Source organism: Alligator mississippiensis, chromosome 2 (genome assembly GCF_030867095.1).
Source record: "Alligator mississippiensis isolate rAllMis1 chromosome 2, rAllMis1, whole genome shotgun sequence".
Classification (NCBI taxonomy): Eukaryota; Metazoa; Chordata; order Crocodylia; family Alligatoridae; genus Alligator; species Alligator mississippiensis.
The window spans coordinates 176,041,284-176,053,224 of NC_081825.1; positions in this window are offsets into that span (position 1 = coordinate 176,041,284).

The window sequence follows — 11,941 nt, forward strand, 5'->3', positions numbered from 1 at the left end:
TGGGGTACAAGAGAAATGTCAGAGATAAAGCCCTTACTGGGCCAGAGAGACTGACTCAGGAAGAAGTAGTCCCTGCAGGGCTGTGCAATGTGGACTTTGGTTTTGATTCAGGGTGTTCCTTGCTTTACAGCAGGGATGCTCAACCCCAAGTGCGGGTCTCTCCATGGGGCCAAAAATCTGGTGGTGGGGAGCATGGGCAGTTAACATGCCCACAAATTTTAAGTCCCCTATGGGAGGATTGATTAGATCTAGCTGGCAGACAGACTTGGCACACTCACCTGACCCACACGTTGAAAAGGTTGGGCACCACTGCTCTATGGTGATCCTGTTTTGCTCAAACAGCTCCTCCCTGCTGTTGCTTCAATCTCTCTCTGCTCCCAGAACCAACTCCATACCACAATAACCTAATAAATCTTCCTGCAAAAAAGTGAGATATGACTTCCCTTCCTGTTCCCATAGCATTTCCAGTTCTGACTGATGTAATAAAGAGCACAAGGCTATCATCCCTCCCTCCCTCCCTTATCCCTGCCCAGCTCATTTGTTCAGGCTGTGCTACTGGGTCCGGGTATTTCATCAGCATATCAAGGCTGGGCCGAGGATGCATTTACCAAGTAGTGTAAGTAAATGTACCAAGTAATAGATTTCTTTTTTGGCAGTCCCATGCACTCATGTTCTTGCTATTTCGAGCCACTGGGCCCCTTCCCACTTCTCCAGCTGGTTTCTGGACTGAGGTTGCTTCATCAGTTCAGTCTATTTGGAGGCACAAGGTCAGGAAGGTCGGGCTCTCGCTTGAGAATCCTGAAACCTTTGTCCTGGCCCTGGCTCTGCTATTCGCCCACCCTCAAGTCCCCAGTCAAGTCCCTTCTGCTTCTGTTTCTTCCTCTAATAGAAAAAGGGAGGCCTCTACTTCCCCTTGCTCCAAGTGCTTTCATGAGCCTGGGGTAAGGATGCTGCAAAAGGGAAGTCTCTACAGTGCCTGTCAGCTTAACCACTGCCTCCCTCCCCTGCCCACAGGAAGATGTGTGTTCAGCTCTGTCCTCCGTTATTTTAAATGGCAGCTACTTATAGAGGCCCCTCCCATGAGAAGCATGGTCAAGAGCACCCCAGGTCTCTGGTAACAGATTCCCCTCCCGCCCCACGCTTGCTCCCTGCTGCATGAAACTCGCAGCCGCTTACTCGCTTCATTTCCTCTGTGGGCCTGTGCATGCCGCATGCGAGCCGAGCCGTGCATCTGGCCACTTCCCTTTCCTCACAGCCTCCTTTCCACCTCGTATTTTGAGCAACCGTCAAAGCAGGCACGTCTCCCTTGGCCCCCTTGCACAACAAGCTGCCACCTGCGCATGGTGGCCTCCCTGCATAGGGGCCAAGCCGCTCTTCCCCAAGCACTCAATGTGGTAAATCCCTCAGCAAGAGTAAGGTGGGCAGCCTGTCCCCTGAGAACAGACACTGGGGTGGGGATACAGGATCTCCTGGGCATCCCAAGGCATTGTCTCAAGACCAGCGGCAGAGATGCTCTCCTTCCACTGTACAGCCCATGGGGGAGTGGGAGCCTCCAGCTGTCAGGACGGGGGAGGCGGCTGCTTAGGGGGCAAGACCAGGCAGGGTGCATCACTTGGTTGAGAGAGGACAGCAGCAGAGGACTCTGCCTAACTCAGCAGCTGACGCCCAGTCTGGAATCGCCTTTGCTCGTCTCTCCTTCAGAGAGACTGGCTGAGTTGGCAAGGAGAGCGATTTACTGCATTCCTCCCACTGTGCAGAAACTCGACTCAAGTCTGGACTTGACCAGGGCCTGTGGCTAGAGCTCTACTTCCCCAAGAGTGGCCACATGATGGCAACATAACCCTGGTGATGAGTGAGCAGTGGACAGGCTGCAGGCCTGGCTTCTGATACTGGCTGCAGCTCAGCTCACTGGCCTGCAGGAAAGAGTTAAAAGCCAGGGCTGCCAGACAGGAAGAGGCCACCCCTTTCGGGGCTTCCGGCTTCTGCCAGTGGCCTAATAGCAAATGCTGCAGTGCAGCGCAGGAGCCTTCAGGCTCCTCAAGATGTGTCCCCCATACCCCTAGAGCATACTCCCCACTCTCCTATGCTTTCCTGGAGGGAAGCACAGGTGGTTCCCATGTCCTGGCCATGCTGCTGCAGCCCCTTCCACTCTTCCCTGCCTGCTGCAATGGCGGCAGCTGGGGTTTCCCCTCCCTGCACCCTGCCATGGGTTGGCTCTATGCCCTCCGCCCTTTCCCATGGCCTGGCCCCTGAGGACTGGCTCCATTGTCCAACTTGACCCGCACAGTCCTGTCTCCGTATCCTGCCCTGCCTTGTTCCTGGCTCTGCCCCTCGGCTTCTCAAAGCCAGGTTTTCCCTTTTCGTCTTTCTCTGGGCCCAGCCTGTCTGTGTCCTGCCCTGGCGCCTTCTCTACCTCCTCCACCATTATGAGTGCTTCTCCACTTTTGCTTTTCCCCTCCTTCCAGATCTCCCTCCACCCCACCTGGGGCTCCTGTCAAGGGTTTCTGCTGCCTTCGATTCCAAGCTCCTCCCTGCTTTTCCACCTTCTGCCAGAGTGCCTTTCCTGGGTACCCAACTTGAGCAGCCTATGGAAGGGGCCTGAACTGCAAATGCATTCAAAATTAATCCAGGCCCCTTTCAGGTATGGAGCAAAGCCCACCAAGGCTTCTTAGAAAGAAAAAAAAAATCAGAAATAAAACCAACCTCTCAACCACGGCAACGGTGTCTTGGCAACACTGGTGAGAACAGCACCTCTCTGCTACTGGCTCACTGTTCTTTCCATCCCTCTTGTGTTTTACTTGCAAGATTTCTCCCCTTGGTAGAAACGCAGACAGCAGGAGACCCCGCAAAGAGACAGTGGACTCAGGAGGAGGCAGGAAAGCTGGTGGTGTAGGCAGCTATTCAATGTGATGCCCAACCTGCTACTGCTGAGAAGTCTCCTGTTTGAAGGAAGGAGCAGGAGAGGTCATGAGTGGAAAGATCATTATTCCCTGAATGAAAGACAAGGCCATGCACCCCCCGGAAGGCAGGAAGAAAGCGGCTGCTGGAGATCTGACAATGAATGAACCAGCCTTGATTCACAGGGTGCAAGACAAATCCTGCCTTTTATAGGCACAGATGAGGGCAGGAGTTGGGACTAGGGACCGCACTTCAGTCTCAGCTGCAGGTGGTTGGGCTCATTACAAGGTCACTAGGTGGAGTTCTTCAGCTGATGGTACACTGATGTCAGGCTACAGGATCCTGTTTGTCTAGCTGATCCCTGCACAGGAGGGGAAATATTAAAAGGAGAACAGGCTTCCCCAAGGCCTTAAGACCTCTGAGTGGATTTAATCTGGAAACAATAACAGCATTAACGCAGAGCAGGCACAGAGCACCTTGGGAATCCCCCCACCTCCCTTTCTCTTTGGATTTGCATCTTGTCTGTGTGAGAAACCTGCATTGGTCTAACCTCAGGTGTGAATTGAAACCAGGGCAAATCCCAGCATGGATATGTTCTCCCATCAGAGTGCCCCATCCCCTCTCGGGCCACAAGCTGAGACCAGATGGGGGCTGGGTTAGGCTGAAGAGCAAGAACAGCAAGTGAGGCAGAAGGAAAAAGAGCTTTCCCCGAAAAGCTCCTTGCAACACGAGATGCGTCTGAAGCCGGAACCCTCTCCAAGCAGAACCATTAGCTGTTCCCTATGGAAATCTCCAGTCATGTGTTTGGTGGGGAAGCATCATCTCTCCCTTACAATGGAAACTTCCTGACTGCAGAAGGTTATTTTATTCCTGTGTGACAGATCAGACTCATTGACATATTGGCAGTGGGGAAAAAGAATGGCAGAAATTACCCACGGTGACAATCAACTCAAATATATTGGTGTGCTATTGTCCCATCCCATGCTAGGCAAATGCACAGACCGTCTCCAATAGTTCCCTTCAGAAAGGATATTTAAGAGTCCAGGGCAATGGCTGCTGTTCCTAGATACAGCTGAAAACTTAAGCACTTAGGCCCTCATTGTGCAAACGTAATGCCCAGCACCCTAGGGCCCTGGTCCATGCCCAGGTCTTTAAGGTGCTACTGGTATAGTCTGGGCTGGGAGGCCACTATGGAAGCCCCAGGTGCACAGATACAATTTTTCAACCCTGTGCTCGAGGCAAGGTCATCTCTGGACAGTGGGTGGTGACGCTTCATTCAGCCTTGTCACTGCAGAGCTGAATGAGAGAGAAGAGAAGGAAGGAAACAGGAATTGCCTTGGCATGTTGGAACAGGCTCTACAAAAGATGCACCAGGGCAGGCTCCTGGCCCTTGACTGCCCTTTGGAAATCCTCAGCCCTCATAAGACTTTTTAGGGAGTGACCTGGCAACAAGGATTACAGCCTGGTTTTAGGGCAGACTTTCCAAGGAAACGTCTTCCAGCTACCACACTTTCATGAACCTCACACCCACTGTCTTTTGACCTCCTGCCTCACACACTGTCTGCTTCTTCACCACCATTCAAGGTGAAGCATCAATCTCCTCTTTGGCAAAGGTATGCATAGCTTGATGCTTTGGAGAAGATGGAGGCAGGAGCTGGAGACCAGATCTTGTCTCTGTTAAAGCCAGTAGGGAAACTCCCAGAAACTTCAATCAGATCTGCAATCCTACTATCACCTCTGCCAGCCAGCGGAGGAGCCACAGGTGGGCATTCTTCTGTGCCAGAGACAAAGCCCTGCTCCTAAGCTCCTTTTCATCCCCCTCTTCTCCAGACGCATTTCCCTCACCAGCAGCAGAAGAGACACAGGCACTGGGATCTCTTACTCATTCACTCCCACCCCTCCATCCAACCCCACCTGGCCTCAGACCAAATGGCTGGCACCAGGGCCCACTTCTAGCCTGCCTTCCCCTCCTACCGGCCTCTCCTTTCTGGGAGAGTCCTTGTTTGGAGGCTTCCTGACTGCTTTCTTTGAAGCATAGCATCTCCACAGATGAGTGTTAGGATGGGAGACTGTCTGCTTGGACCAATGACCTGGTTCTGCTCCATGCCACCCCAGGTATCCCTGCACTGCCTTGATCCTGACCTTGGGGTCCATGTTTAAGAGCCAGGGCCACAGGGGAGGTGGCATGAACTGCTGAGGGGGAAGTTTCTGCTGGAAGCATTTCCTCATCTTGGGATGAGCAGATACTTTCAGCCCAGCCAGGACTTGAGGAAACTCATCAGTTCCATTCCTAGTTGTGTGAGAGTGGCCCACTGCCATCTTCTAGTCTGATCTCCTCCCAAGGCTTCATCCCTCCAGGGCAATGACCGGTTGGGCCAGGGCTTGGCCCCTGGCAACACTTCATTCAGGGCAGGTGCTGCATACTGATGCTGCGTGGTGCTCCCCCTCTGAGGCAGAGTTGGGGGGTTTGTCCGAAACCAAAACAGACTCTTTTCTCCCTCACCCAAAGTGTTTCCAAGCAGGAGATGGTCTGAAACCCTACAGACATTTTTGCAGCCCTATGTGCATCCCAAAGGTGCCTGGCTATGGTGAGAGACCCTGTGGATGTAGATATGAGGTAGGGCATGTATGTGCTCACCCTGGCTGACTCAACTTCCCCAAGCTTCAGGGTGATCTGTGGAGAGGGTAGGGAGGTCACCTCTGTCCATGGGACTGTAGAGAGGCTGAGGGAAGGTGATGCTAGCTCTTGGAAACTTCACCCAGGAGCAATCAACAATCCAGAGCTATCTACCGTCAGGAAGCTCTGGGGCCATCTGCCCAGACATTTCCTTCTCATAGTTTCATAGTTGGTAGGGTCGGAAGGGACCTGAGGAGATCATCTAGTCTGACCCCCTGCCATGGCAGAAAAGAGTACTGGGGTCAAACGTCCCCGGCCAGATATTCATCCAGCCTCCTTTCAAAGACCCCCAGGGTAGGACCCAGCACCACTTCTTTTGGAAGTTGGTTCCAGGTCCTAGCTGCCCTGACAGTGAAATAGCGCTTCCTAATGTCTAGCCTGAAACTACCCTTCGCTAGCTTGTGTCCATTGTTTCTTGTAACTCACAGGATTGCTCAGGGGAATAGGGACTCTCCCAATGCCTGCTGGTCTCCCTTGACTAGTTTGTAGACTGCCACTTCTCTTTTGGAGGCTGAACAGGTTCAAGTCCCTCAGCCTCTCCTCACAGGGCCTGCCCTGCTGACCCCTGATCATGCGGGTGGCTCTCCTTTGGACCCTCTCCATCTTGGCCACATCCCTCCTGAAGTGCGGCGCCCAGAACTGGATGCAGTACTCCAGCTGTGGCCTGACCAGTGTCGCATAGAGGGGGAGGATCACCTCCTTGGACCTGCTTGAGATGCATCTGTGGATGCACGACAAGGTATGGTTGGCCTTCCTGACCACGTCCCCACACTGTCAGCCCATGTTTATTGTGGCATCAATGATAACTCCAAGATCCTTTTCTGTCTCAACACTGGTGAGAAGGGAGTTCCCCAGCCTGTACGTGTGCTGCTGGTTCACTTTGAGAGAGTTCCTGGAAATGCGTGAAACTTGTCCTTGGATGGATGGGGTCTCACGGTCTCCCTTGCCTTGCATGGGTGATCCAGGAACATAATAATGTAGCTATGTGAAACAGAAATTACTCTGCTATGCATTTCACTTCACCCTCCAGCCCTTCCTAGCTCTTCCTGCTTGTTACCCTTCCCCTTGTCCTCACCCCTTGGCCTCCTGAAGTAGAGCTACCTGCTGGTGGGGTCAAGAGGGTCCTTACATTTGTCCTCCTTGTGACAGCACAGCCTGTGCAGCCATTGCCAGCTCCTCTGAGGGTTGGCTAGTGCCTTGCCTTCCAGCAGGGGAGTGTGATTTGCAGTGGGATCCCATCCAGGGGCTGATGGAGATAATGGATGCATAGCACCTGTTAGAAGATGATAGAGCTGTCCTGGGCCCATAAGAAGGTGGAATCTGCTACTGCCCTTAAATAAAGGCTCAGTAGTTTCACCCAACTGGCAACTTTTGGGGGTCTTGGGTGGATACCCGTTGCTAAATCCATTTTTAATGAGAATTACATCTGCATGGAGAGTGGATAGCCAAGCAGCTGCCATACATGAGGTGCAACCCAGGTTATTGTAGCCTATCCTCTTTCCTGACTGGAATGCCCTGCAGCACACAGACATCTTGAGACTAGAGTATCTGATGAACAAGACAGACAAAGCTGGGATATGAGTTGTGGGGGAGCGGGAGGGACCTGTCAGTGCCAGTCCTTTTGATAGAGGCTCCCAGTTGAAGGTAGGATGGCAGGAAGGGAGGAGACTGGTTCATTGCAGAGGCTAAGATCACATGTGTTACTGAAGAATAGAGACCCTGCTAGTAACTGTGCTTCTTCCAAAGAGGCAGCTGGTCCATCTGTAGCCCTCAAGCAAGGTAGGACCTTCTTGAGCACTTGTCCTGGCACTGGGCAGTGAGAGCTAGGAGCTTTAGAAGCCACCAGCCACCCCAGTTCTTCTGCAGGCCCCTGGAGGGCTAAGGGATTGTTTACAGCCCCCTATATGTTCTTCAGAGAGATCTCACACTCGTATAACCCCTGGCTTGAGAACTGCCCTGGGCCAGAGCCCAAGTCACCAGTACCCTCAGGTTGGTTTGGGGAACAACTGATGGTGTGAAAGGATCAAATATGAAAATAGCTGAGCCCAATCAATCAGCAGAGAAGGCCCCTTGACCTGTGCTTAACATGACCTTAGATCTAGATATGCCACCCCTGAGGTTCCAGCATGTTGCCAAAGCATCATTGCAGCAGGGAGCTCTCTCAGGTCTCTTAATCATTCATTTAATTTAATTAATCAGTCATTCGATTTGCTACTTAATTGTTCCCAGCGGGCGCTCCTGCCCTTCTGTTCCATGAAGCTGTACATTGTCAGGGGATAGCTGAGCAGCGGGTGCTTGGGAGACTAGCCAGGCCCAGAGATAGGTAGGGGGATCCTGGATCCTGCACCCCAATGCTGCATCCTAGCAGGAGGAACCCCTGCCCACTCCCCTCTCAAGTCCTACATGTGTGGCTGGTTGCTGCCAGGCTGCGCTCCATGCCCAGCAGGGAGATTCCCACCCATGGGTATCAGGGAACAGGGCGAAACCCATGGGCTATTTTGTCAGGGAGTCACAAATGCAGGAAAAGGAACAACATGAGACAAACTATTTGCATGAAGGTCTATCGCTTCTCATCCATACCCCAGGGCTGTGTCACTTGGCTGCTGGTGGTAATATCCTTCAATGCAGCTAATCTCATTTTGTCTGTCTACAGTGAAACCAGTGACCTGGTTCCTTTATTTCTGCCTCCTCAGCATGTGCCCCTCACCCACGCTCCTGAGCAGGCAGCACCCAAGGGGAGAGCTTAAAGAACAGCAGCAAACCTCCTCCTTTCCTTTCTGGGTGTCAGAATCTGGGTTCTCCTGAAATGGGCGCTGTTGACCTAACTGCTCTATATCAAAAGCAAACCCAGAGAGGCTCTTACCAGTCCCACCTTCCATGAATGAAACGCTGGATAATCAGAAAGAATCCAATTGACTTTTCATCATTTTTCCTAGGAAGGTGGATTTTCCCCTTCATTCCTCTATACTGGGGGGCTAGAGGCCTGCACATGCATTGTCCTCATGTTGTCAGAACCACAGTGTCTAGGATATAAGCATGGAAAGGAGGAGAAGCTTTCACCAGTTAACCTGAAAACAATGCTTTTCATGGAACATCGTGCTTGGTCTTGTGTTTGCCCAGCTGGGAGTAGCTTGCTACTTGCACTGCATCACTGGAAAGGATCCAGCCTGCCTAATTCCACCTCACTTGATTCTTTGTCTTGATCAGTATCACCAGACAGATTTAAAAAAAAAAAAGGGGGGGGTTGGTTTTTTTACTTCCGAGAGCTGTAGGTGTTATCTTTTTAATTGTTTCCTAAGGCTTAAATCTTGTTAACTCAGAAGTTATCTGCACACTCTGGCTGGCACTCTTTGGAGCCGTGCTTTATGAGTAGTATTCCGGTAATGCTTCCATCACTACTACCCTACTTCAAGATCAGGGCCATGTTGTATTGGGTGCAGGACGGACGACCTCATGTAAGGTGAGCCCTGCCCCAAGGAGCCCACAGTCTAAACAGAAAGGAAGGAGGAGTATTCTTGGGCCACAGTGAAATGAAGTGACTTGCCTACAGTCACCTAGAGAGTCAGTGGCAGTGCTGAGACTTGAACTTTGGTCCCCTGAGTCCCAGAACAGTACATACCAACAAGGCCACCCTTCTGGCAATGCTTTTCCTTTAAGACTTCTTAATATTCTTCTCCTTTCTGGAGGTTCTTGATTGGCAGCAGTCAGCGCCAGCAGGAGGGACCTGCACTTCTGCCTCTACACGTGCCCAAGTCTCATCTCCTCTCTTACCACAGGGATATGGGAGCTGATGGCCCAGCAGGGGCCAGGAGGCAACTGCTGCGGCTCTGAGAGAGCTGGGTTCACTCCCTACCTTGAAGGGCCATAGTACATTGTGGGCTGAACACCTCCATGTGTCCTCACTGCCACCTATGTGACAGGGCTTAGGGAACACATCCAAATGGGCTGGACAATACTCAGCTGGGTTTAAATTCACAGCTGGAGGAGGGAGGAAATATACCTCTGCCCTCTCAGCCAGCCACCTCTGTGCTCTCGGCCATTGTTAATTTTCCCAAGGTCCTAAATAAAACCCATAAAGCAAGGAGCCAGAGCCAGTCAGAAAAAGGGAAAAAGTGTTTTGGGTTTTTTTAACTCTTAGGAAGCATCCAGTTGTAAATGCTGCCTTGGCTTCTGCAGGAATTGGAGCAGAGAGGTCTCACATGCCCATTCTCTTCTCTGAGCCGGGTGTCCCAGCCAGACTACATCTCCCACAGTCCCCTCTGCTTTTGGAAGGGGGTGGCAGGGTATCACCGGATATTTTGGCTGTAGTACATCATGGGAGGTAGGCATGAGGAAACCAAATGCTGGACCAGTCCCAAACCCTGCTTTGTTTGTTTTCAGATGTTTGGGATTTGAAGAGGAAAATCTCCATCTTCTAAGGGAAGCGGATGTTCTCCTTGAAGAGCCGCCTTTGGTTAAAAAGCCAGTTTTCTATTAACAAACCACCCTTTCTGATTAGACCCATGTCCCAGGTCTGCTTCTCTGGGACCTTGGTCAAGGTACAGACCTGAGGATAAGACAACAGTGCTTATTCTTGTAAGGATAATGTGCCACATGAGCATGTCTTAGCAAACATGTCCCCAAGGCCGGATTAATACATAGGCAAACTAGGCACATGCTTAGGGCCTTAAGTGAAGAAGTGGCCCGGTTGTGCTTATTTGACATGTTACTTTTTTCACTCAATAATTATAATATAAATATACAGTATTAAGTAGGGAGGGGACCACGAATTTGTTTGCCTAGGGCCCACTAAAGGGTTAATCCCTCCTGCAACCAGTTAGGCACGTGCTTAACTTCCAGCGATTAGGTAGTCCCATGGACATCGCACCAGTGAAGTTAAATATGTCAATATTGCCAACTCTGCAAGCCTTACAGTGTTGGGTGCTATACGTGGGAGCCCCTGGTCCCAGTCGTGATTCAGTAGGAGATTCCCTGCTTTCACTTTAACAAAAAGGTAAGTTTCTCGTCCTTGTGGGCTAGAAGAAAGCCTGCAAAGGCTTGGAAACCAGAAAGCAAATAAACCAGTTGTTTTTTAAATACCCATGGTTTTTGAGATGGCCTCAGGACTTTGTCTCAGCCCAGCTTGTGAATTTTGAAGCCTTGTGGCTGACGGTCCTGGAAGATGGAAGCGGCACCATTTTGGCAGAAAAATAGTAAGCAATAAGATGGCAATGTTCACTTTCCTCCATCATTTAATAGTGTTGGAGTGATGTAGTAGCCATGATTGTCCAGGAAATATGCGAGAGGCAAGGATTTTTGTGGGCGATATCTTTTATTGGACCAACTGTATAGTTGGGATAGACTTAGACAAGCTTACGAAAGATGTCCAGTAAAAAATATCATCCACAAAAATCCTTGTCCCTAAGCCAGTAGTTCTCAACCTTTTTAGACTCAGAGCCCTGAGGCACCCCTGACTAAGCACAAGGCACCCCTTGGAAAATGCCACCTCTTCATTTTTACTACAGAAAAATAACAGGGCAATTCTTCTGTTGCAAAGAACTCAGAAAGGCCATAACAGGGCAGAAAGATTTTTAACACTATGACTTCCTATTTGAAATCTCTGGGTTTTTCTTGTGAATCGTGTTTACATACCTGCTAGCGCTAACAGTATGTGGCACCCCCAGCACCCTTGAAAGGATCTCTCAGCACCCTAGTTGAGAATCACTGCTCTTAAGTAATGAAATATTTTCCATCCTTCTCATGGCTTGTGTGCTGTTTGCCTCTTGCCTGTGGAATTTGTCTGGGCAATGATAGGATCATTCTGGTTGGTTTCACTCCCATTTTTAAGCCTCTTGCAAGGGAGGGAGTGGGGCTTTTTATCCCAGCAGTGAATTTGACTTGATTTCCTTTCCAAATGGACAACACTAGCGGTAGCATATGTAGGGGTGGGCAGCGGGACAGCAGCCCCAGAAATTACTTGTTTTTGCCTCTAAACGCTGGTATGAATACTCAGAGTCCAAACAATAGGTGGACTCCTCTCTCCAGCTGTGCTCTATGCATTTAAAGACAAAGCTCGGGTATGCTTTGCCAATAGGAAGACCAGAACTGATTTTTCTTTCACATGGGGAGCTGATTGGCAGGGCCCTCATCCTTAGACTGGTAGTTCTGAGGCAGGCTCTGCCTTTTCGTTTCAGGTGCATACCAGGCCAGGAATGTGTTTCATCCCTGTGGACTAGAGCACTCCAGCGGGGTGCAGGACTTTGCTAGAGATGCAAAGACTTGAAGGTTAGGCAGGATCACTGCAATAATCTAATCTGACTTCCTGCATCGTGCAGACCAGCAAACCTCGCCCAGGAATTCCTGCGTCGGGCCTATACACTTATGGTT